The following is a 26,591-nucleotide window of genomic DNA, read 5'->3' as shown; positions in this document are numbered from 1 at the left end:
AAGCCAGAATGGAAGAACATATTATGTAAGGGACAGAAAAAAATTACTTATCAGCACCTAATGATGGTCCCATAACTAAAACTTGAGATGATGAGAGGGAATAAAACAAATGGGATACTGTGACTAAAATAACACCTCTATAGGACTGATGAATAAATTTCAAACAGAAATAAAACATAATAGGCAAGCTAAGAGTAGAATTACTGATATAAAAGATAATTAGGATTAATCCAGAGGGGACAAGACAGATTGAAACAACTAGAAAAAAGGTAGAGAGGGCAAAGACAATCCAGTTAAGGACAACCAGTCTCCCCCTCCTCCATCAAAGGAAAACAAACAAAAGCTCCTGAAGTTATTGTAGCAAATTTATAATCATAATAATGACAGAAATGACTGAAGATTAAAAGAGCATCTGATGGGCCAATAAAAGCTTGTGTGGTGTGACTAAGAAAAAATAATATTCATGTTAAATTTTAAAATTATTATTATTTATTAAATTAAAATTTAATAATAGCCCTGGCTGGTTTGGCTCAGTGGATTGAGTGTGGGCCTGCAAAGCAAGGGGTTGCTGGTTCGATTCCCCGTCAGGGCACATGCCTGGGTTGTTGGCCAGGTCCCCAGCGGGGGCCATGGGAGAGGCAACCACATATTGATGTTTCTCTTCCTCTCTTTCTGTCTCCCTTCCCCTCTATCTAAAAATAAATAATGAAGAGAAAAAAATATTTAAAAAATTAATAATAAATTATTTTTAAATATGTAGGCATATGAATCAAACTGCTCTTTTCCACAACTCTAAATTACAGAAGATGGTAGGGGCCATATCTACATAGTTCTGAAGGAAAGTGTAACTCAACATATTTACACTAGCCAAATTACCTTCGTATCTCAAAGTAGGATATTCTTGAACATGTAAGCATTCAGAAGAGAGTTCCTATGAGTCATTCTGAAAAAATAAGTATTAATGACATTTAGCTATCCCAAAGGGAAAGTCAAACAAAAAATATTCAGGATGAAGAAACTATTTTACTTTGTGTGTATGTTACCATAGTCTTACAACTAAGAAATTGGTTGAAGTTATGTGTTAAAATAGAATATGAATATTATAAATCTTCAAATATAAGAATTAGAACCAAAAAATTCAGAACTTAGGGAAGAAAAATACTTGATGAAAGATAAAAGTACTAATATCTTCATTTTTATAGTATAGTCAGCTAATAACTAGAAATATTAGTTAAAATAATGTTCTTATGACTTTTTCCATAATGTTAGAGTTAATCTTTAAAAAGCTGTTACCTCTTTGATGAACAAAAATTTATTTGAACCTTGCCAACTTCTAAAATTTTATGTGTCTTTTCCTCCCATAAGTTTGAAAAAATATCAGAGTATTTTTAAAACTAGAAAACTGTCAGACATGTACAGATGACTTCCAAATCTGTGTCTTGAATCAAAAATATTGCCTGATCTTTAGATGTTTATGTTTAAAAATTGTCTGGACATTTTATTTTGGATGTCCCAGAGGCACAACAAATTTAGTATGTCAAAAAGGGAAAATATCACTTCCTCTTACTTCCCCAAATCTGCCCCTTCTCATGCATTCTTTAGCATCCAACCAAGTCCCAGTTATTGCCGGTTTTACCATCCGAGTGTGTCTCAAGTTCAGACCACATCTTCAGCGCTTGACTCAGGCCCTTTCGATCTCCTTTCCTTTGCAACAACCATTGTGCAAACTTAGATTGTCTCCTCCTTTCCAACAGAGTGATATTATTGAACTACAAATCTGACCAGATCCATGCCCTGCTTAAACACTTTTAAAAATCCTCCCTCAAAATGCAGAAAAAGTTCCGAGTTTCTTAGCATGACATTCAAGGCTCCCTATGACAAGAACTCTGCAGATGGTTTCCTTCTCATCCATGCTCAGACCATCCTGAACTGCCTCTAGTAAGTACCAGGACACAGTTCACGGTTCTAAAAATGTGTGCCTTTATTCATACTGTTCTCTGTTCCTGAAAGGTTTTCCTAATCTTTTTCCAGTGGCCCACTCCTCCTTTGTCAAGATTCAGATTTGGATTCAGGAAGCTTCCCACCCCCCTGCCACCCTGCCTCACCACCCACCTCCCACTCCAAGTTAGAGTGAAACCATGGTCCTAGGATTGCAATGAAAAGTTTGTTGTATTAAAATGTACTCTCATGGTCCCTTATGTATTTTAACATACTAATTGTTGCCCTATACTGTGAGGTGTTCTGTCCTCTTGAGAAAAAAAAACTGCATGGACTTTCATTTTGTACCTAGCCCAGTGCTTGACCCCTAGTTGTTGCTCAATAAACACTTGGAGAGAGAATGGGAAATGGCTATATACTCATGTACATGTTAAGTTTGTTAAGTGGCTCAGCAGTCTGATTGGGAATGTGGGCTTTTTTTTTTAAAGATTTTATTTATTTATTTTTTGAGAGGGAAGGGAGGGGGAGAGAGAGAGAGAGAGAGAGAGAGAGAGAGAGAGAGAGAGAGAAATATCAATGTGCGGTTGCTGGAGGTTATGGCCTGCAACCCAGGCATGTACCCTGGCTGGGAATGGAACCTGGGACACTTTGGTTCCCAGCCCGCGCTCAATCCACTGAGCTACACCAGCCAGGACTGGAATGTGGGCTTTTCATCATTACATCTTGCTGCTTCTTCCCATACATAGCATGGATCAGAATACCTGATTCATAAAGTTTACGGCACGCAGAAGAAAAAAAGAGAGGGAGAGAGGGAAGGAGGAAAGGAGGGAAGAAGGAAGGAAGAAATGGTTGTTATGATACCAAGCTAGGTTTTAAAATTAAATGCCTAAGTGAAATATTTTCATAATATTTCATCAGTTTTTAATAATTGCTTAACTTATTCTTGTTTTTTGAAGAATAAGACTCTAGTCATGTAAGTGCATTAGCTATAAAAATAATTGCCACAAATACTTCAGTATATATATATTTTCTGCATAGAGTTTACTTCTTGGCATTCTTGCTGTCAATTCTGAATATCTTAGGGGGACAAAAGAACCTTAATTTGTTTCTGATCAATCCCATGGTTTACTATAGAGACCTATGCTGTCTGTATTCACTCATTCACTGTGCTTTTAAAAACTGCTCTTTCTGCTTCATCATATACAATGAGTATGACTAAGTGATGAAAGGGAAACATTCTTTAAAACAAGTCCTTTCAAGAAAAAAAAAGTTAGATGGCTAGAGCTACAAATTCAATGCAAATTGGGTTAAGATTTATTTGATAGCACAAAAGCATCTTCTCTCTCTCTCTGTCTCTTACAGTCTCTGCAACTCTAGGTTTGCTCAGACCTGGGTTTCAAGTCGTGATTTCACCATTCACTGTTTGCTGGTCTTTTTTTATTGCCTGTAAATTGAGGACAATGAAAACAACTTAATAGTTGTTGGAATGATTAAATAAGATAACATATTCTAAAATGTTTAACATAGTCCTGATTCAGAAAAGCACTCATTAAATGGAAGTTACTGGATATTTATTAATAGTATTTACTGCTCATTTTCATATGCACATTTAAAATTCACAAACATTTTAAATGTGAAATTACTACACAGGGATACTAATAATTCTGCTAGTGTAAATACAGTTTTTAGTATTTGGATAGTTACAATAATCAGCTAGGACATGTTTATCTAGAAGATGATACTTAAGATATTTCTATGCATTCCACTGTCAACATTTTGTAATTCTAAATTTGTTGAGAATAAAAACAATGTAATAATTATAAGTTACACTGCCTGTCAAAGTATTTGTCATAGACTCACAATCTATATTATTGAATCATTGTTTTAAAAGACTATAACTGTGTGAGTGTATACATATATGTGTGTGTATCTGTAGTGTTAAGTGACACATTCAGGAATACTTACATTTATAAATTACCATTACAAGGTAAGCTCACTGGACACCTGGATTTCCATCCTGCCATTCTGTTATGTTAGCATGTTTCTAAAATAAGAATAAAGTCTTATATGTTTTGTTTTCAAAAGCAACAAAAAGATGAAAGAAGGAGCATACAGCAACACAAATTTCAAAGAGTTTTGTGAATTTGTAAGAATTATGTCAAAGAGGCTAAATACCAGAGCAAGTTGAGGATTAAAATGAAAACACCTTGAAATATACACATGAAATAGTTTTTACTTACTTTAGGAGTGAGAAATAATGAGCATCCCTGATACTGTATTCTTAACTTAAAAACAAAAAGGGAACAAAAACAGAATTCTTCAACTTTTATATTTCTTTCATCTCTTTCTTCCAAGTGAAAATGTACTGTGAGCATTATTAAAAGAGATGAAAATACATTTACTCTAATAATAAGAGAGCTTTTTGTCACATTAAGTTCAGGTACCCAGGCTCAGAAAAAAAAGTATATTGCAAGATAATAAAATAATAGCAATTATGATCAAAGAGCTATTGATATCAACATTCGAAGATACAAGTAAAATAAGTGAGTTGCCAGAAGACTTGCAGGGGTGTCCAACCTTTTGGCATCTCTGGGCCACACTGGAAGAAGAAGAATTGTCTTGGGCCACACATTAAATACACAAACACTAATGAAAACTGATAAGCAAAAAAAAAGGTTTTAAATAAATTTATGATTTTGTGTTGGGCTGCATTTATAGCCATCTTGGGTCACGTGTGGCCTGCAGGCTGTAGGTTGGACACCCCTGCTAGGGAGTCCTGATGTTTGTAGCCAAGAAAACATTGGAATTTAGAAGCTGTGAACTGTTCATTTGAATTTAACTTGAAGCAAAATATGTTACAGACTTCTGAGTAATGTAAAATGTTAATTCTTGGAAACACAAGTAAGTTCATAAATACAAATCATGCCCTCACAATTTCATTTCTACTCTTTTATTAGATTACTAATCCTCAATTGATCAAGGGAGAAGCTGAAACCACTTGTGTATGAATAAGATATTTGGCAAATAACTCCATATATATATATATATATATATATATATATATATATATATATATACACATACATGTATATATGTATATACATGTATATATATCTATATATATGTATATATATGTATATATATATGTATGTATATATATGTATATATATATGTATATATATGTATATATATATGTATATATATATACACACATACATAAAATGGAAAATAATTGGATTATAACACAATCCAATTATGGATATAATCCAATACAGTCCAGTTATTTGGCAAATATATATAAATAAATATATATAAATATATATTTATATATATAAAATGGAAAATAATTGGATTATAACACATTATGAGAATTCATAATTTTTTTACCTAACCTAAATATCAGTTGGCATATGTGGGCCTAGAGTAAACTATCTTGGTGATTTGCCTTTTGTTGAGCCATTTTGTTTGATATTTTTAAGTACTAACTTTAAATGAAGTTTTGTTAATGCTCCAAAGCTGGAAATATACATGTAGGCTTTGGATGGCAGGATCAAAGTCAAAGACATCCTGCCAAGGTATTTAGATGGGTTGAAAGCCTTCAAGATTAAATATATTAAATAAGAATGTAAGATCCTGTATTTAACTATTTAAAGTCAAATACACAAAGAAGAAAGAGTTTGCATGAATCAAATTCGTGGATTTAAAGGGACAATAGGCTGTGTGAGCCTATCGTGTATGGAGCTAATACAGTCTTTTGAAGCAATAAGGGGAATATGATAAACCTCATTTGGAATGTGGTGTTCAACTCTAAAAATAGTTTCAAGAGGATCATCAATTGACAAGAATAATGAGAATGTGGGCTGAAGCTTCAGGATGAAAGATTTTAGCTCAGAAAATAAAATAATTTTCTAACGGTTAGATTTTACATGGATTGTATTTTAAAATTTCTTAATCCATTCCTTTTTACGGCAACTGTTTGAACTAATATTGAAAGACAGTGTGTTAGAACACAAAAGGAAGAATTCTTGCTTTGAGTAGGAATTTTTCCAGCTTTACTGAGATATAATTGACATAACATTGTATAAGTTTAAAATGCACAAACTGATTATTTGATATATGTATGTATTGCAAAAGGCTTACTACAGTAAGGCAATCTATCAACTCACATAATTACATTGTGTGTGTGTTGTGAGAACATTTAATATGTGCTCTCATAGCAACTTTTGAGTATATAACATAGTGTCATTATAGTTGCTGTGCTCTATGTTAGATCTCAGAACTCATTTATCTTAAAATTGGAAATTTGTACTTTTTGATGATCTTACCATTTCCCCTGCTCCCGACCCCTGAAAACTACCATTCTGCTCTCTGTTTCTATAACTTCCATTTTTTTAGATTCCACATATAAGTGAGATGATATTGTATGTATCTTTCTCTGTCTGCCTTCTTTCACTTAAGTTAATGCCCTGAAGGTCCAACCAGAAATTTCTCCAATAGTCAGAAATGGAGACTGGTTGGCTATGGGATGGGAATGACAAAGGAAAAGGAAGTCAAAGATTTGATCATTTTATTTATCATCACCCGAGGACATTTTTATCATTGCTTTTGTTTTCAGAGAGAGAAGAAGGGAGAGAGAAAGAAAGGGAAACATCGATTGGTTTCCTCCTGTGTGCACCCCAACCAGGGATTGAACCCAAAACCTTTCAGTGAATGGGATGATGCTCCAACCAACTGAACCACACTGGCCAGGGCAAAGATTTGATCTTTTTTTCCTATATGTGGCTCTCTTTCTCTTCCACTTACCTGTTGGCAGACACTGTACTTAACACAACATTCACCTATGTTCAATGGGACTATGTATAGTTATGTTCACTGAAAAGGAATTGCTGGACTGGAATAAAAAATACATTCATTTTTTTTCTACGAGTTGGTGAGATTGTGATGAAAAATAGAAATGAATGCTTCTTGATCTTTGTTTAAGTCCAGTATGTCTTATTCCATGTCACAGATAAAATGCTAAATATAAATAACTTAGCTTGGATCCTCTGGAATGCAGAGCCTGGGAAAAGAATTTGGATGAAAGTACTTTTTTTCTGAAATGTACTCTAGTAAACAAGAATAGTGAGACGGGGAGAAAAGGAAGAAGGAAAGAAAGACATTATTAAGGCTATTACCGTGGAATGGAGGGTCAACTGTGCTGGGATCTCTTGAGCAGCTCATAGATTGCCTTTCTAGAGCCGCCTACCTGCAAAACAAGAACCAGAGCTTGCATCCACTGTCTTTAGTCACCTGGTTGTTACAACTTGTCCTCCAAGAGCACTACACTAGCAGCTGGTTTTCCTAGAGCCAGAGAATGCCCTAGGGAGAAAGAAGACGTCTGTGACATGCCTTTTTGAGGTGGGATGCAGAGAACAAGAGTATTATAATCATTCATTATAATAACAGCATTATAATGTCTTGCACCTTGATCGGGAATGTTGTGCTCTTTTCTGCAGACCAGCTTTTAAGAGGGGGCATCACATAGTGAAAATAAACAGGGTAACATGAGTTATAGAAACCAAGTCACATGGAAAAGCACTAAGGGGGCTGAAGGTGTTAACTTTAAGCTTAGATAGGAGAAAAAGATAGGCTCAGTCGGCTAGAGGTGAATCCAAGCTTCTCCGGTTCTTGACTGCAACCATTACTGAAACGAGGGATGGGCTGATGGGAGGAGACGCAGTGCCTTTGAAGCATCTGCTACAGTTATAAATCTTTAAGGAAACCTTAACAAAAAACATTTATTTTAAAACTTTCCTTCTAACCTCAAAATGATGTACACTACTACAATTAATGAGCCACCAGAGAAATCAAAGAAAGAATTGACTGGTAAAGGATGATGACCAAATATTAGAAGGGCAAAAGAACACACAAATTAGCATTTGTTCAATTCAGTATTCATAGTTGTTATATTTAGATGAGGTCAAAATACATTTGGTCAACCATTCATACTTAAATGCATGTGTGTGGAAGTAAATTTGATCCATCTGTTCCTGAATAATTTTCTTAAACCACCAACATTTTATTTTACAAGAACTGATTTCCAAGAAGTCTTATGATATGCCCAACCTCCTGCCAAACCTGCTCAAAAAATCTGAAATATGGTTATTGCACCAAACCTCCTCAAATATACTGTTGTTTTAAAAATTAAAATAAGCAAGGAATCAAGCAAAATAATTTTTATTTATCTGTTGAAATTAAGCATAAAACATAGAGAAGAAAGCTACATAGTATCTATTTTTACTGTATATACAACCGAGATATGGTATAATATAAATAATCTATCTATATAGCAAGCCATGTGTAAGCAGTTTACACATGTGCCACTTATTTAAATGTGGAGTGGATGATCCAGAGCAAATCCATGCCCACAATGAAGAATGACTTAAGTCATAAGATTACCTCCACCCCCCAACTCTTGGCTAAAATTTTGTCTACTTAGAGGCCTTTCTTCCTCAGCCAAGCCCTTAAGTGCTGCTATTACTCGACATTGCCACTAGGCTCCCTGCTTATCTAGTCAACCACTCTCTTCCTGGGCAATATCAACCCCTCCCATGGCATCATTGACCGCTTGGATGCTGATGACTCTAAGACCTGTATCTTCGGCTCTGCTTTAACTTCTGAGAGTGACTATTTTCTGAACTCTTCCTGTTTGGATTCTCAGTAACTACCTCAAACTCAACATTTCCATAAGTACCCATGAGCCAGAAACTGTACATAACCCTTGAGTCCCTTCTCCTTTATCACTCCCATCCCATAATCAGTCAGTCTCCAAGTCCTGTTCATTCTTTCTCTTAAACCTCTCTCTAACCTGGTTCAAATGATCATTTTCCATCCCCCGAATTACTGTGATACCTTCCAAACTGAACTACCTGTATTCAGGACTCTTCCAACCAATTCTTCACACAATTGTCAGAACATCTTTTCTTTTTTTTATGGTGCCAATTTCATATAGTTTTATTTAAGACATCACATTTTCCACTTTATTAATATAGTGCTTATAAAGTTCATTATTTCCTTTCCCTGTGTACATAGTCCATACTCAAGCATCAAGAATGCTCAGTTTTATTATATAGCAGCTCAAATTTTAAAACCACATGGAATTTGCTACAAACTTATGTCCTTCAATATTTTGTGTGGAACAATGCTAAATCTATGTAAGAGGGTGGCTTAATAAGCCTCTTCAATGCTGGGCCCAGAGGAGGCATCCCGAATGGAGGGGCTCCACCACCAGGGAAGCCCCCAGGCATTCTTCCTGGCATGGCTCCTGTACTCTGGTACAGCTTAGTGATGACTGGGTTGCAGACTTTTGCCAGCTGTTTCTGCTGATGTTCAAATTCTTCCTTTTCTGCAGTCTGACTCTTATCAAACCAGTTGATTTCATTGTAATTGCCAAGAATTTCCTGTTTATCCTCATCATGGATTTTGCCTGAAGTTTTTCATCTTCAACAGTTGCTTTCATGTTGAATGCATAGAATTCAAGTGAGTCCTTGGAAGATACCTTGTTTCTCTTCTTCTGATTGTCAGCTTTGTACTTCTCAGCTTTCTGGACCATGTGTTAAATGTCTTCCTTGCTCAGGTGACCCTTGTCATTAGTGATGGTGATCTTGTTCTTTTTGCTTGTACTCTTATCTGCAGTAGAGACACTAAGGATGCCATTGGCATTGATATCAAAAATGACTTCAATTTGAGGAACACCACAAAGTGCAAGAGGTAAGCCTGTGAGTCCAAACTTGCCTAGTAGGTTGTTATTCTTTGTCATGGCACCATTGCCTTCATAAACCTGAATGAACACACTAGGCAAGTTGTAAGAGTAGATGATGGTCTGTGTCTACTTGGTAGGAATGATAGTATTGCACTTTATGAGGACAGTCATGGCTCCACCAGCAGTCTCAATGCCAAAGGAAAGAGGAGTGACATCCAACAGCAGTAAATCTTGAACATTTTCAGATTTGTCTCCAGAGAGGATGGCTGCATGGACAGCTGCACCATAAGCAACAGCCTCATCAGGATTGATGCTTTATTCAGTTCTTTTCCATTGAAGAAGTCCTACAGGAGTTTCTGAATCTTGGTGATATGGGTAGAATCCCCCACTAGGACAATATCATGGATATAAGACTTGTCAAGCTCGGCATCCAGAAGGGCTTTCTCTATGGGGCCCAGGGTAACACAGAAAAGGTCAGCATTCAATTCTTCAAATCAGGCATGGGTGACAGAGGTATAAAAGTCGATGCCTTCATAGAGTGAATCAATCTCAATACTGGCCTGGATGCTGGAAGAGAGTATGATTAGCATGTTCACAAGCAGTGTGAAGGCAATGAACAGCTCTCTTTTTCTCACTGATGTCCTTTTTGTGCTTGTGCTAGAACTCTGCAATGAAATGGCTGACTGTTTGGTTGTAAAAGTCTTCTCCACCTAAGTGAGTGTCACCAGCTATAGATTCCATCTTCAACTGTAAGAATTGACACATCTAAAGTACCACCTCCCAAGCTAAAGATCAGCACATTTCTTTCAAGCCATAAGCAATAGCGGTGACAGTTGGCTCATTGATGATTCTAAGTACATTGAGATCAGCAATAGTTCCAGCATCTTTGATAGCCAGATGCTGAGAATCATTGAAGTAAGCAGGTACTGTGATGGCAGCACTGGTAACAGTCTTTCCAAGGTAGGCTTCTGCGATTTCCTTCATCTTTGTCAAAGCCATAGATGACACCTTTTCTGGATAGAAACTTTTTGTTTCTCCCTTCTATTCTACTTGGATCTTGGGCCTGCCAGCATCATTTGCTACCATGAAAAGCCAATGCTTCATATCAGATTGCACAGTAGCACCATCAAATTTACATTCAATTAAGTGTTTGACATGAAAACCCATGTTGGTAGGATTCATTGCAACCCGAGTCTTTGCAGCATCACCTATCAATCGTTCAGTATCAGAAAAAAGATGACATAACTTGGGGTGGTTCAGTTTCCCTGACTGTTGGCAATTATTTCTACTTTTCCATGCTGGAAGATACCCACACAATAGTCAGTGATGCCAAGGTCAATGCCAACTACAGGTCCATTAGACATGGTTGCTTCAGTGTGTGCATGGATTGCAAAGACCCAGATCAGAGCAGCTCCCCCATGTTCAATGAACAGAACATCTTTTCTATAAGAGAAATCTGATCAAGTTTCTTTCAGCTTAGAACCTGTCAATGATTTGCCACCACTTTTAAAGTCTAAACTTCTTAATATTGTAACAAAGCCCTAAATTATCTAGCTCCTTCTTAAGTCTATAACTTCTCTCTGAACTCACCCCTGGCATTCTACGTTCCAAATATTTGTTATTTTTTAATTTCTAAAACACTGTCATGTGCTTTCACATTTCAGGGACAGTACCACCAGCTGTTTCTTCTGATGAATATCCCTTTAACTGCCCTGCTCCATCAACTTTCCTTTGCCCATCTACCCTTGTTAGCTATGTCAGCTTAGGCCTCCTGTCCCCCAGTTCCTTTTGGACCCTGCCAAGGCTAAATTACATACCCGTGACATGTACTTCTACCTCTCTTTGTGCTTCCTCTGTTATGTCCCTGATATATCACACTGTACCGCGGTTGTGTCTTTAATTACCTGTTTCTTTCAACAGAATTTATCATGCTCCCTAGGAGGGTTGGATCCAAGTTCCCAGAAGGATGGCCAACACAAGTTATATAATTGATACATTATTGTTATGATATGAGATGCATTTCACTTTTATATTTTTAAAATACATTTTATTAATTATGCTATTACAATTGTCTCATTTTTTTCTCTCCTTTATTACCCTCCACCCTGTACTCCCCTCCCACCAGAATTCCCTCACCTTAGTTCATGTCCATGGATCATACATATAAGTTCTTTGGCTTCTCCACTTCCTATACTATTTTTAACCTCCTCCTCTCTATTATGTACCTACTATTTATGCTTCTTATTCCCCATACCTTTTTCCCCATTCTTCCCCCTTCCCCTCCCCACTGATAACCCATCATGCGATCTCCATTTCTGTGATTCTGTTCCTGTTCTAGTTGTTTGCTTAGTTTGTTTTTTTGGTGTTGTTTTGGTTTGGTTTAGGTTCAGTTGTTGATAGTTGTGAGTTTGTTGTCATTTTACTGTGCATAGTTTTGATCTTCTTCTTTTTCTTACATTAGCCCCTTTAACATTTCATATAATAAGGGCTTGGTGATGATGAATTCCTTTAACTTCACCTTATCTGGGGAGCACTTTATCTGCTCTTCCATTCTAAATGATAGCTTTGCTGGAAAGAGTAATCTTGGATGTAGATCCTTGCCTTTAATGACTTTGAATACTTCTTTCTGGCACCATCTTGCCTGCAAGGTTTTCTTTTGAGAAATTAGCTGATAGTCTTATATGAATTTATGATATATAAAGGAACATTTTAGAAGTTTACTTTTGTATCCCAATATCTTTCCTAGAAATAAAAACGATTACTTTTTCTCTGACTGATTGATACAAATTGCAAAGCAGATTTAATAAATTGCTGTCAATTTTATACCTTTAATATTCTACTCTTATAATTGTTTAGAGGCTTCAAAAATACAGACGTTAGCTTTTTTCATTAGGTGATCTATAAATATTTACTTCACATTCTAAGTAATATTTCTTTTAAAATGATGCTTTATTCATTCAGTTTTCAAGATTAAATGATCAAACATCTGTCTAACCAGGTCTTCTTTTCATCTCTTGGTAGTTTTCCTGTCCTGGCAATTGTAACCTTCGTGAAATTTCTCAATTTTCTTGTCTCAAATGTAATTTACTGAGTCTTGTACAGTGTGTTCTAAAAAGCAAGGACTATTTATAGCAGATATTTGGAAGAACTATTAAAAGACAAAGTACTATAATCAAAACTAGTTCAAAATATGTAGCATCAATATCAGATATGAAAACAAAAAATATGCATGTGTATACATCAAGAGAAAATAATATCTATATTTGTATAAGATTTAAAAATTATTTTTTTCTTCAATGCTGATACAAGAAGAAAATGGAATAAAAACATACTTGAACATAGTTTATAAGTAAGCGCCTACGATTGCCCATGTTTTCTATGTAAGGCTGTCACCATGGATCTAAAATGCATCTAATATCAAGATGGAGGTGTAGGTAGATACACTGTGCCTCCCCATACAACCAAAAGGACAACAACAAATTTAAAAACAAAAGACAACCAGAACTGCCAGAACATTGAACTGCATGGAAGTCTGACAATCAAGGAATTAAAGGAAAATATTCATCCATATTGGGAGGAGGGGTGGAGACAGGCAGCGGGGATAGAGAGAGCATATACAGCAAGGCAGTGGCTAGCAGAGTAGGCAGTCCCACATTTGCATACAGATAAACTGGAAGGAGCAACTGGGGAGCAAGAGAGATTGTGCAACCCAGGGTTCCAGCATGGGAAAATAAAGCCATAAAACCTCTAGCTGTAAAAATCTGTGGGGTTGTGGTGGCAGAAGAAATTCTCAGCCCCACAGGAGAGTTCATTGGAGAGACCTACAGGGTCATACAATGTACACAAACCCACCTACCCAGGAATTAGCACCAGAAGGGCTCATTTGCTTGTGTGAAGCAGCGGAAGTGACTGAAAGCCAGACTGGAGCTGAGCAAACAGCATTGTTCCCTCTCAGACCCCTCCCTTACAAACAGCACCACAATGCAGCAAGGTGGGTTGCCCTGCCCTGGTAAATACATAAGGCTCCACCCCTTACTACATATCAGGTGCACAACAAAAATATATAACTCAAATGAAAGAACAGATCAAAACTCCAAAAATGGACCTAAGCAATGAAGAGATAGCTAACCTGTCAGATGCAGAGTTCAAAACACTGGTAATCAGGATGGTCACAGAAATGGTTGAGTATGGTTGCAAAATAGAGGAAAAACTGAAGGATATGCAATGTGAAATAAAGAAAAATGTATAGGGAACCAACAGTGACAGGAAGAAAACTGGGACTCAAATCAATGATTTGGACCAGAAGGAAGAAATAAACATTCAATCAGAACAGAATAAAAAAACAAGAATTCAAAAAAATGAGGCAAGGCTTAGGAACCTCAGGGACAACTTTCAATGTTCCAACATCAGAATCATAGGAGTGCCAGAAGGAGAAGAGGAAGAGCAAGAAATTAAAAAATCATTTGAAAAATTAACAGAGGACTTCTCTAATATGGCAAAGGAAATAGACTTCCAGGAAGTCCAGGAAGCTCAGAGAGTTCCAAAGAAGTTGAACCCAAGGAAGCACACACTAAGGCACATTGTAGTTACATTAGCCAAGATGAAAAATAAGGAGAAAATCTTAAAAGTGGGAAGAGAAGAAGAGAGAGTTACTTACAAAGAAGTTCCCATAAGACTATCAGTTGATTTCTCAAAAGAAACCTTGCAGGTAAGAAGGAGCTGGAAAGAAGTATTCTAAGTCATGAAAGGCAAGGACCTACATCCAGGATTACTCTATCCAGCAAAGCTATCATTTAGAATGGAAGGGCAGATAAAGTGCTCCCCAGATAAGGTGAAGTTAAAGGAATTCATCATCACCAAGCCCTTATTATATGAAATGTTAAAGGGGCTAATCTAAGAAAAAGGTCAAAACTATGAACAGTAAAATGACAGCAAACTCACAACTATCAACTGAACTTAAAACAAAAACAAACACTAAGCAAACAACTAGAACAGGAACAGAATCACAGAAATGGAGATCACATGGAGGGTTATCAGCAGCAATGGGGAGAGGGGAAAGAATCAGGGAAAAGGTACAGGGAATAAGAAGCATAATTGGTAGGCATACAATAGACGGGGAGGTTAAGAATAATATGGGAAATGGAAGAGCCAAAGAACTTATATGTATGACCCATGGACATGAACTGAGGTAGGGGAATGCTGGAAGGAATGCAGATGGAGGGAGATAAAGGGGAGAAAAAAAATGGGACAACTGTAATACCATAATCAATACAATATATTTTTTTGTAGTTCTATTTTTATTTTTTTAATTTTATTTTAATCGTTGTTCAAGTACAGTTTTCTGTTCTTTACTCCCATCCCAGCCCACCCACCCATTCCTCCCCACCTCCCTCCCATTTCCATCACCCCCTAGTTTTTGTCCATGTGTCCTTTATATTTGTTCCTGTAAACTCCTTCAATTCTCCCCTGAAATTCCCTCCCTTTTCCCCTCTGGTCACTGTCAGCCTGTTCTCTATTTCAGTGTCTTTGGCTATATTTTGTTTGTTTGTTTGTTTGTTTGTTTTATTGTTTCGGTTCCTGTTAAAGGTGAGATCATACAGTATTTGTCTTTCACTGCCTGGCTTATTTCACTTAGCATAATACAATATACTTTTTAAAAAGTCAATGTATTTCCCTAAGACAGTAATAGGAAATACTGGCTATATTCTCTCAAATAGATTAGCATTATAGATTTGCTTTGTTAGATTTTTTGGTGTACACTAGAAAATATGTTTCAGTGGACTGTGAAATATCCATTAATAGAGATGAGAATGTCAAAGACTGTTTCTCAATTATTGTCATGATACATTAACTAATTCTTTCATGTAAAGTAATTTTAGTACAACACAAAGACAAGCAGAAATGCAAAATTATTTGAATTGCTAAACTTTGTATTAAAATGTTTTAAAATGTAAAAAAAGGAATACATTGAAAGCTAATTCTAAGTTTATCTTTACTTATCAGTTTTTGTGAAAGCTATAGTCCCTCCACTTAACTGATAATTCAAATTAGAAATACATAAATTTATGTTATGTAAAGAAACATTTTAGATGTTTACCTTTATATCCCAGTGTCTTTTCTAGAAATGAAAACTATTACATTTTTTCCAACTGGCTAATGCAGATTGTGAAGTAGATTTAATAAGTCACTGTAAATTTTAGCAGCCAGTGTGAAAAAGGAGAAAGCGGTTTATGGAGTGAAAGGAATGCTAAATATTCCAAATATTAGTCAGCAGGTAATTCCATTTTTGACTCCAGTGCCTCTCAGACCCACCTTTAAGCCATTGTTCTCAAAACTCTCTGTCATCACCATTCAAGTGCTTAACTCCCAAATAATTTTCCTCATGCTAACCTCAGTTGTTTCTCTTACTCTGACTCATAAGGTGCCTGGTTATGGGACTTTACTTGGGTGCTCTACTAAGAATACCTTTGTAATATCCTGTGTAATAGGATAATGAAGTTTTAGTGTTTTAAATTGGTTAAAACCTAAATTATTCTAATCCTAACTATTAAAGAAATTAGGTTTATTAGGTCAAAATGACAAAGAACACCTTGTTGCAAAAATAATGTGTGCTCTTGAATTAAATAATTGATTAGTTGTTCACTTGCCTGAAACATCTGATAATTATTTTAAATAAACCTATAAAATTGGTATAAAAAGTATGATTTACAGTCAGTTCTCTAGGTAAATCTATGAAAAGGAGATGGGACTTTTAAACTTAGAATTCCTGGAATAAGTGTGGCCATTTAAATTGATGTTATTCCAAAAGAAAACTCATACATTAAATGAACCAATATATTTTCTTGGGGGAAATGTGGGAAATTCAAACTCCAAATAGGCAGGGGGAAAAAAAAACTTCACCAGTGATTGAAAATTACAACAAACTAAGATGATGCAACAGTTCTTTGGCCCTCATAAAAGCTGGTTCTGTGGTAGGATAGAATAGATTTTATAAGGGAAACCAAGTTCAAAAATTCTAGAATACTAATGAAAAGCAGACTGTTGAGGTTTTAAATAACCTATTTTTCTGTTCTTCTTTTACTGTGTTTGGAAGTGGCAGCAGAAATAATGAAATATAAGCATATTAAGGTAGTTTGAAAGATATCAAATCTCTATCACAAGACAATTACTGGTTGCATTCTTTCTTCATAACCAACACAATCTATCTTGTTCCTTTCCTGTCATCTCCTTCACTATTTCCATGTAGAATACTTTGCACCTGGCTCTTACAAACTGCCCTGAAAACAAACCATTTATATAGGGCTCTGAGAAATCCAAATCTATTTGTTAATGGGGTTATTTCTTTTGGGGGGATAGTGGGGACAAGAAGGGAAACGTGGTCTCTTATACATGCTCCTTGACATGTACAGGAACATGTATACAGGACCTATGGACATGGACACCAGGAAGGAGATTGATTGGGGGAGTGGGGGTGGGTGGGGGAGAGCAATGGGGGCAAATTGGGACAACTGTAAATGAACAATTAAAAATAGTGGAAAGCTATAAATAACATAATAAGAAAATTACCGCTGCATGAACATTGGCACAACAGGGTGAAACTATTCCTACTATTTGCTTCTTTTCCCCATGGCCCCTTTTCAGCGCATATAAATTCATTCCTCTGGTGGTTTCATTTTGGGCCCCAGCTATGACTAAATCTATGAGCTCAAAGAAAAACACAGCTGAAACCACTGCCTCATGGCTTAACTCACAACCCCAAATGACAGGCATCCAAACAAAGCTGAGCAGGCCCTCAGCAAAAAGGCTGATGACTAGAGGCCCTGGCTGGGTAGCTCAGTCCATTACAGCATTGTCCCAATACTCCAAGGTTGTAGGTTCAATTCCTGGTAAGGGCACATAGAAGAATCAACCAATGAATGCATAAAAATAAGAACAGCAAGTTGATGTTTCGCTGTCTCTCTCAAATCAATAATAATAATGAAAGAAAGTCTAGTAACAAGAGCTTGTTTGGAAAAGTGGAGTATTTGATAGTAAGTCAGAAAGAAGGGTTTTATCATAGCTCTCTTAGGGTATTTTTCATAGCCCTACTAAAAAGAAACATTGAGTATTCTAGTCCCCTACTATATGTAAGAAAAACATGACAGATTTCTCTGGCACTTGAAATGGACTGATTCTATGCTAGCATGCTAAAGTCACAAAACAATGACAAATTTACATGCCAAATGAAAAGCTGAGTGGTGCACAGAAATTTCTTTTATTTGTATTTGATTTATTCTTATTCAGGTCTGAAAGCTTGTGGGTCAGTGATTATTCTTGAATTGGTAAGCCTAAAGACCATGAATTGTGATCCCAGGGGCTCGGGAAAGAAACATGTTCTACCTTCAAATACGTTGGGCATAACAATAAAGAATCAGCTGGAATATGATCATTTAGATGTCACTGCTCTTTTCAGAAACCTGATGGTAAATTCCTTCTGAGACTGTCACGGATGGTGCCAATGTTCTTGTGTTTAAATCTCTAGGGCACTTCAAAAAAAGGACTATAAATTGCTTTTCTCTGTTGCCATTCCTCTATAGAACAGAATCATTTTTTTTTCTGCAAAGTAGTGCTAGAAAAGATGAAAAAGAAAAGCTGAGTACAAATATACTAAGCCAAAGAACACATATGCTTAACTCATAGACCGACCCAGACAACAGTGTGTTGACAGCCAGAGGGAAGGCGGTGGCAGATGGGTGCTGGTGGGCAAAGGGGAGGGGAGGGGTGGAATATCTGTAAAAGTGTCAACAATAAAATTAAAAAATTAAAAAATAATTTAAAGGAGATATACTAAGGACTTAAGAGAGTATCTCCATTTTTTTGTGAAGGCAGAAAATCACATTTATTATAGGAGTGGAACGTAATAACTGAAAGATATGCTGAGCATTCTTAATGGTGCTATGCAAATAGAGTTATAACAAACTCCGTTCCCTGAAATATCTCGGGTACTATACTGCCATGACCACACTCAAGGAGACATTAGAGTCATAGGAGACTGTGAAATGTGCGATGGTCCAGGCACCATGAGAGTGTAGCTTTCACTTGTGTCTGTGTTTCTGCTCCGGTCCACTCTCTGGAGTTTCTCTTAGTTCTTGAGAAAATATAAACGTTTTCAGAGCAGCCATTACATGTAGCCCTTGTGGCTAGGTCAAGAGAGGTGTATGTTGATGAAGAGAAAAGACGAGCATGGTATTTTTAAATTAGAAAGTAGACAGGAGCCTTACAAATTCAGTTGCGACCCAAAGAAGGAAATATATAAAAAATACTTATCTTAAAAAAGGCATAAGTCAATATTTAAAAATTAGAACCTAGACAAGGAACTTTACTACATCCCTTTTGAACCAAAGAAAGAATATTTTAAAAAAAACTTGTGTCAGAGCAGGCATGATCTGATATTTCACCTTCATTTTGGAAGAAGAGTTTTACTGCATGTAGGATTCTGGGTTGACAGATGTTTTCTTTCAGTGCTTTAAGTGTGATCTCACTGTCTTCTGGAGTCCATTGTCCTGAACATCTTATTACTGCTTTTTGAAAGCATTTTTTTTAATTGGCTGCTTTTAAGATACAATATTATCTGTTCTTAGCCTTCGGAAGTTTTGATATGATATGCCAATATACCAATATATTTTATTTTTTCCTTTCTTTTATTTTCTGTTCCTGTATGGAGTTTGTTAAGCTTCTTCAATATGTATCATTTAGTGTTTTGTCTTTATTTTTCGTTTTTTAATTCTTGGCCATCAGCTGTTCCTCTTTTACTTATGAGACTCCAATTACCTTCATGTTATACCTTTTGTCTGTGTCTCAAGTATCTGTTATGTTCTGTTCCACTTTTTCCATTCATTTTTTTCTGTGTACTTCAGTTTGGATAATTCTATAGAACTTTGTTTTAGTTCACTAACTTTTTTGTATCTTCAAGAAGGTCCAATATGCCTCTAAACCACTCATTGAATTCTTAAATTAGGATGCCATCTGTTGAAATTTATGCAGTTGTTTCCCTTCATGGTTATATTTTTATGTTAAAATTGCTTATCTTTAAGTTTATTTTGTTAATGTTTCCCTGTCTCTTTATTAAACATATTAATGAGAGTCTTTGACAGCTAACTTTAATAGCCGAATCACCGGCCTGCTTCTATGTCGTCCTTTCTCTTAGTTATCAGTCCTGTCCTTGTGAAAACCTCATCATTTTCATTGAATGCTGGATATCCATGTTTAAGAAACTTCAAAGGCTCCAAAATGTTAAACAATTTTTTTCAGATGTTTAAAGTGTTCACCTTTTTTATCTGCGAGAGAGAGAGTATGGGACTGATTACTTAATCCAATCATAAACTATGCTAGGGTGAGGTCGTATTTCAGTTTTGCTATGACTCAGTTGATGCTGTTTTGTATCAGTTCTAGTCTTTCAACTAGGGATCTGTAGGTCTTTGTTTGTTTGAAATTTATCTTCTGTTTTTAGGAGGCTTTTGAAGGATTTCTACCCTTCAGAATCTCTCAAATGTTTTTAGGGGGGACAAGTCATACATTTGAAGCCCCTCAAGTCTTCAGTTTTGTTACCCTCGTCCCACACGGCCACGGAAATCTCCCCTGGACCCTCTGTCCCCCTGCAGCAGCCCTCTACCAGGGGCCAAATGGGACTTGTCAGCCTCTTTCTCTGAAATGTCTCATGTGTGTAGTTTCTTTTGCTTCTGCAGGTTTTCCTGCCTCCTGTAATTCATCTTGCTTTTCTAGTTGTGATAAGCGATGTCATTGGCATGCTGTGACCTTGAGCATACTACCACAAGCAAAACCTTAAAAACTAATATGAAGGCTGTTTCTTGTTTTCAGATTAGTTTCCTAGTTCTCTGACTATCCCATGTAACTTCCACTCAGTCTTGTAAGTGTCCTCTCCTCACAGCTCAGGCTGTCAGTGGCAGTGTTGGTGTCTTCTGTCTTACTGCTTGGCTTCATCAGAGGTGATCTTTGTCACCTATTTATGATGGTTGTGAGCTTGTACTACACGTTGAAATCTTAATTCTGGTTCCTATGGTTGAATTGTCTCTCAGAACTCCATTCTATCCACAGACTATGTTTCAGTTTGGTGTTTTGGACTCAAAATCACTGCCTCTACATCCACCCCACACCCTGCAAGCCTCTGCTTGTGCACGTGTTAACTCTGAGCGACACCTTGGGACCCCCGGCTCGGATGCCACCCTGACCTGTTCTCTGATCATTGTGCCACAGTGGACATAAGTTATGAACAGCCTTGCTCAATCATTGTATCTTCCCAGAGCTTTGCCAAAATTAATATTAATCCTGTTTCACTTAGTCATTCTGTCCACCTGTCATCCAAAAACTAGTACTTATTTTTACAATAAGTGGATTACAAAACAAATGTAAAACTGAGAGGAAGTTTTAAAATAAAGACATTTACTAAGGTAGATTTTTTCCATTTCATTTATTAATTTGGGTGTGCTTTGCATACATTTCTCAGAATGTAAGTCCTAGAACACATTTGACTACAATTTCAACCAAATTGCATTATAGCAGTCACAAATTTTTCTCTTGACTAAATTTAGAAAGAAGGAAATCTAAAACACTCTCTTTGAATGTTTCAGAGAAGTTGCCCATAGAGATGGAGCACATATTGCTTCCAAACAAAAACCAAACCACAGCCGTGCCCTTCATGACCGAACAAAACACACAGGTCAGATGGGAAAATAACTTACCTTCCCTGAATATTTTTAATTTTACTGAGAAAATGCAGCTATTGTTTCAAACACTCAGCATAGGAAAAGAAATGGAAAAAAGAGTATTTGCAGGACTGAGACCTACAGAGGAGACTCAAAATAACCCAGAACTTATTTACAAAAAAATATGTATTTATTCTTACATGTTTCAACTTTAGTTACTGGCAAGGTGCTTTCCATTTGATGCAATACATCTATTGAAACATTTTTTTCACTGCTCAAAAAAGTTTTTGAACTTATCGATTTTAATGCCTTTGAGTGCTTCTGCCACTTTTTTGTTTCAACGCTTCCACATCTGCAAAGTGTTTCTCTTTGAGGATTTTTTTCATTAAAGAGACAAAAAAGTCGCATGGGGTAAGATTTTGTGAATAGAAAAGGTGGAGCATGGGCCTCATGCCCTTTTTTTGGTCAAAAACCGTTAAATACTCAGAGAGATGTGGGCAGGTGTGCTTATAAATCACCCACCATGAAATGGGCAAACATGTTGAAAATGTCTTAGAAAATAATTCACTGAAGCCTAATGCAGCCTCTCACAACAATGCCAGCTGGTACACTGATACAGATGGATTCCTAGAACACTCACCTAGTGGGAAAGCCTCTACTAGAAGGAGTCCACCCTCCAAAAGATAATTCCATTTTATAACCCCCCCTTGTATTCTGCAATTTTATTTTCCATGCAAAATGCATTATTAAATGCATTATTATTAAAGCCTCCTGAAGAAAGGAAAAATACTCTATACACTGGCTACTGTATAAAGTCTGTGAAGTTGTAGTGTTACTTTCCTGTTTAGTAGGCTAAAAGAGGTGAAAAATCAAACTCTAGTAAGTAATACTGTGGCAGCTGGAATAATTTGGTTTAATGAGGGACTTTTTAAGTCCAGAGCTATATAGGGGAAAGTGGTTCTATTCATAAGAGTTGGTCATAGTTTTTCTTTGTAACTAAATATCACCACAACATCAGTTTCAGTATTTTCATGATGGACATTTACAAAAAAATAAAAACAGGCAAGAAATTATTTTGTCAGCACACTTTGTAAACTTACATGGCCTCAGTTTTTCAATTCAAACTTTGGTGTGAAAGCATGTGGAATTGTAGCAACTATGCTAGATAATTCTCACCACCTAAAAAAACACCTAGAAAATAGTTTTTAATAAAAAGTTTGACTGGCATATTGGATTAAATGTTGATAGGTAAATAACAAAATGATCTCTACACATCATTTCCCACTCTTTAAGTATATTTAAGCCATTTGTTTTTAAATATAAAGATATATATGAGATGTTTTAGGTCTAGTTGGTTAATATTTTATAAATATTGAATGGTTAATATTTTATAAAACTTTTTAAGTAAATTATTTTGTTTTGTTTTTGAAAAACTTGTAATGATATTAACTTTAGATTGATGATAAATTTATAGAAAAGGTATTAAATGACATTGTATTTAACAAAAGTATTAGTAATATAAACATTTTAGTTTTTTTCTTTATAGTTCAAGATAATTCAGGAAGTTAGACTGATCTGTTTCGAAGATTTGTTTTAAGGGCTGGAGTTGAATAATTACATGTAAGTCTCATTGAACTCTGCCATTACTGTCACTGCTGTGAGAAGGATCTGCCTGCAGAGGACTGTCTTAGATTCCCAGCATGATGTGGGAGCTATAATTTTTTTAGTTATTAGTAAAAACATAATAAATATGGAAAGTGCTATAAATTAATGATTCAGTGTTTAATTCCATATACTATAAAATTTAATTGGCAAAAAATTAAGAAGGCTTGAGTCAATTTTCACTCAGGTTTTTGTTAATGGGACGCAAAGAGCCATTCATCATGGGAAATGAGCCTGTGCAGCAGAGGCTCTGGTGGTGTCTGGTGTGCTGGTCAGCTAGGCATGCCATATTTTCCCAAATTTTAGAATTTTTTCACTTGCCCTATAGCCATTTCCCTAAGTAGGCTTTAACTTGCACTACTTAGAGCATGAAGAAAGTGGGTGACAATCTCAAGTATACCTCTATAAAGAGACAGTCCAATGGAGGCCTTGATGTGAATGACAGAGACATTTAAAAGAATCCATTGCAACTTCCTAAAGTCCATTCCTGGACTTCCCTTTGGGATGGACGGTAGAGATGAGAGGGTCTGATATTTCCTAATCTATCATTACAAACAAAGCCAAGGGTCAACTAACTGATTAAATCCTTGTTTTTATGACAACTGCAAGGAAGAAAATCCATGTAAAACTGAAGTTATCGTGGTGCAGTTAATGATAGGGTGGATAAGTTGGTTCAAATGAGTGCCATTGACCAAAATGTAATTAAAATATATTTATAATAAAGTTTTGCATATATTTTTGGTGGCCAGAATCTTGGCTCCATGCCAAAGTGGTCAGATAAACAAGTATGAATGAAAACAAACCTATACTCTGCCATAGAATATTGAAAAATCTCAATTTTCTTTCTTCCGTTAGTGCAGGCATTCTTGGCTCTAACCCTATCTGTTAATATTTATGTTTAGAAAATGGTAAAGGAATGCTTTGCTAAATGAAATAATCAAGCTGATTTCTTTTGTGTGACTTGCCATCACACAGGACAGTGGTGGTTCTGTGCAATTCAGTAGTACTGTAGTGAATTCTACCTGACTGGTTTACGACTGGTCACACCACTTTCTCTTCTGCCACTCCTCTCTCGTCAGGAAGACAAATGGTAAACCACAGCAAGATGTCGCTTTGCTGCTTCAACCTGCCATTTTATAAATAAAGGGAAGGAAATTATCCATTGCATTTCAGAATTATTTTTATTTCTGTTTGGTATTCTTAGCATGAAATTAACTGAAATCACAAAATATGCAATCACTCATGTGTTATAATATTTTAGTAAAATAAAATAATGTGATCATATAGCAGACTATAATTGTAATTTGTTGACAAGTGACAAAAATCGACTAAAGTTCTGTCAAATAATTAGAACAGCTCTCAAATGAGTGAACTAGAAAAAAGCCATGTGTTTGAATACTAAATAAAGTGTTATATTATGTATCTATTTTTTGATATTCTCCCAAAATTCAGAGTAGGGAAGAAATAGAAGTTATTTTGGAATCATTCAAAACAAGCTTATAAGATAAAAGAAAATAATATATTTTCTAAAAAGGACTTTCATCTGGATAATCTAATGAATTCAGGACAGATATTTATAAGGAAAACTAACCAATCTCTCTGATTCAAATAAAAATTAGAGCTTTGGAAACAATTGTCTGCAGTTTCCACAACCTTTCACTCCGTTTTGTAATTTGTACTATAATTTGTGATGAAACACATTTTCAACTAAAACACTTGTAAGTGTAAGAATGTCCATCTTAATTTTGTTTGTATAAATGTTGTATCTTTGCTTTTATTTCTGTATACCCAGGAATATATAAAGTTGATGTTACTCATAATAAAGTATAACCATTGATCTTATTTCAATGTCTGAAAATGCCTATCTTTTGTCCTTTTAGAATACAGTTTTGTAGGTAGAAAAAGAGTTTTGCTTACTGTGCTTTTGTCTCCTGGCATTTCTTATTGTAGGTGAGGTATTTTCCCATGGTAAATAATTTTTTGTCAATCTGACAAAATTTTTGATTAATTTGCAATATCAACAATGATAATAATTACCTATCATTTTTGTTCCAAACCGACTTTTAATAAAATCAAGTGAATATACTTGTTTATAAGAATAACCAATCAGATGCAACCTTATAATGCAATGTGACCAATAAGATGCAACTCTATTATTTGACCCATATATTTGTGGTTCAAGACAGGGCATTCACACAAGATGGCTACTTTTGTGTTAGCTGTTGCCATTTTTTTATTTGACAATCTGAGGGAAAGTAGTCAGGTATTTTCTATTTAAAAAATTATTGTGGTAAAGAGGTTGAGAATTATTGCTTTACAGTGATATCCACCCTTTTCTCTCCCACCATTCCTAGTCTCTGACAACCACTGAGCTGTTTTCTACGTCTATAATTTTTTTGTTCAATGTTTTTATAGAAATTGAATCATCTAGTTGGAGGCCTTTTCCAGTTGACATTTTTTTTTCACTTAGTATTTTGTGTAAAATTAGATCCATTTAATTTTTTGTCCACTGTGTCAATCTCTGTTTTTTAATTAGTGTGTTTACACCAATTGTAGTTAATGTAATTACTTATATGTTAAGTCTTAAAATCTCCCATTTTAGTTTTTTGTGTTCTGGTTTTACTATTTTTTTTCTGCTTTTCCTATCCTCCTGTAGGAGTCCTGTAGGGTACTTAATCATTTTTTGTAATTACATTTTGATATATCTATAGTTTTTGGGAGTGTTTTCTATTTGTTTAGATTTTTTTAGTGATTATTGTTATATATACATAGCTTATCAAAGTCTCCTGGTGCCAACATTTTATCAGTTTGAATGAAATAGAGTCTTTCTTTAAGTCTCTATACTTTCTCTCATTATCATATAATATTCTTAAATATTTTCTCTATAATCACTGGGAACCATGTCAGACAATGTTCATTTTGGTTTCAATTGTCAAACATAATGTAGAAAATTCAAAAGGAAAGACAATTCTATGATATTTACTCATGTTTGTGCTCTTTCCATCATTCTTTCTTCCTTCTTGTTACAGAAATTCCTTTAGCCAATTGCTTTAGTACAGGCCTGCTAGTAAAAATTAGTTTTCCTTCATGTGAGGTTATTTTTATTTCCCCTTCATTCTTGAAGCATAGCTTCACTGGATATGGTATGCAGAGTTAATAGTTTTTTCAGCACTAGAAAAATGTTGTGTTGCTTTTTTCTGAAACCATGGTTTCTGGTGAAAAATATGCACATTGTTCTTCCCTTGTGGTAAGGTGCCATTTTCTCACCCTGCCTCCTTACCTCTGGCTGGTGGTGAAAGTGCCCTAGTTCCTCTGGCTTCCTTTAAAAGGAAGGAAGAGGAGGAGTAAATGTCCAGAAGTTTCTGTCTTTTAGAAAGTACGTGTCCCTTTTCTGGTCCTTCAGTTAGAGAAAGCAGGCTTTTTTTTTTTTTGGAAATTTCTTTTTTGCTGGTTTCTTTTAGCATTTCTGGATTCCCAGTTTTTTTTTCTAGCATTCAATCCTGAATATGAGTGAAAGAAAGCCGAGGGAACTCACTGATGTGCTGCTG

At 35.7% G+C, this 26,591-nt stretch overlaps 1 protein-coding gene and 1 pseudogene across 2 annotated transcripts in view; one reads left to right on the top strand and one right to left on the bottom strand.

The window, feature by feature from the left end:
• Positions 1–26,591, top strand: part of PPP1R1C (protein phosphatase 1 regulatory inhibitor subunit 1C) — a 130,567-nt gene that overhangs the window by 33,731 nt on the left and 70,245 nt on the right. The window lies entirely within an intron of this gene.
• LOC123808454 lies at positions 9,099–11,043 on the bottom strand (annotated as a pseudogene).

The sequence above is a fragment of the Phyllostomus hastatus genome, unplaced genomic scaffold, assembly GCF_019186645.2.
Source record: "Phyllostomus hastatus isolate PE091 unplaced genomic scaffold, TTU_PhHast_1.1 phas_contig_1, whole genome shotgun sequence".
NCBI lineage: Eukaryota > Metazoa > Chordata > Mammalia > Chiroptera > Phyllostomidae > Phyllostomus > Phyllostomus hastatus.
Note: the sequence above shows the minus strand (reverse complement) of the source record. Positions and strands in the feature narration are given on the sequence as shown.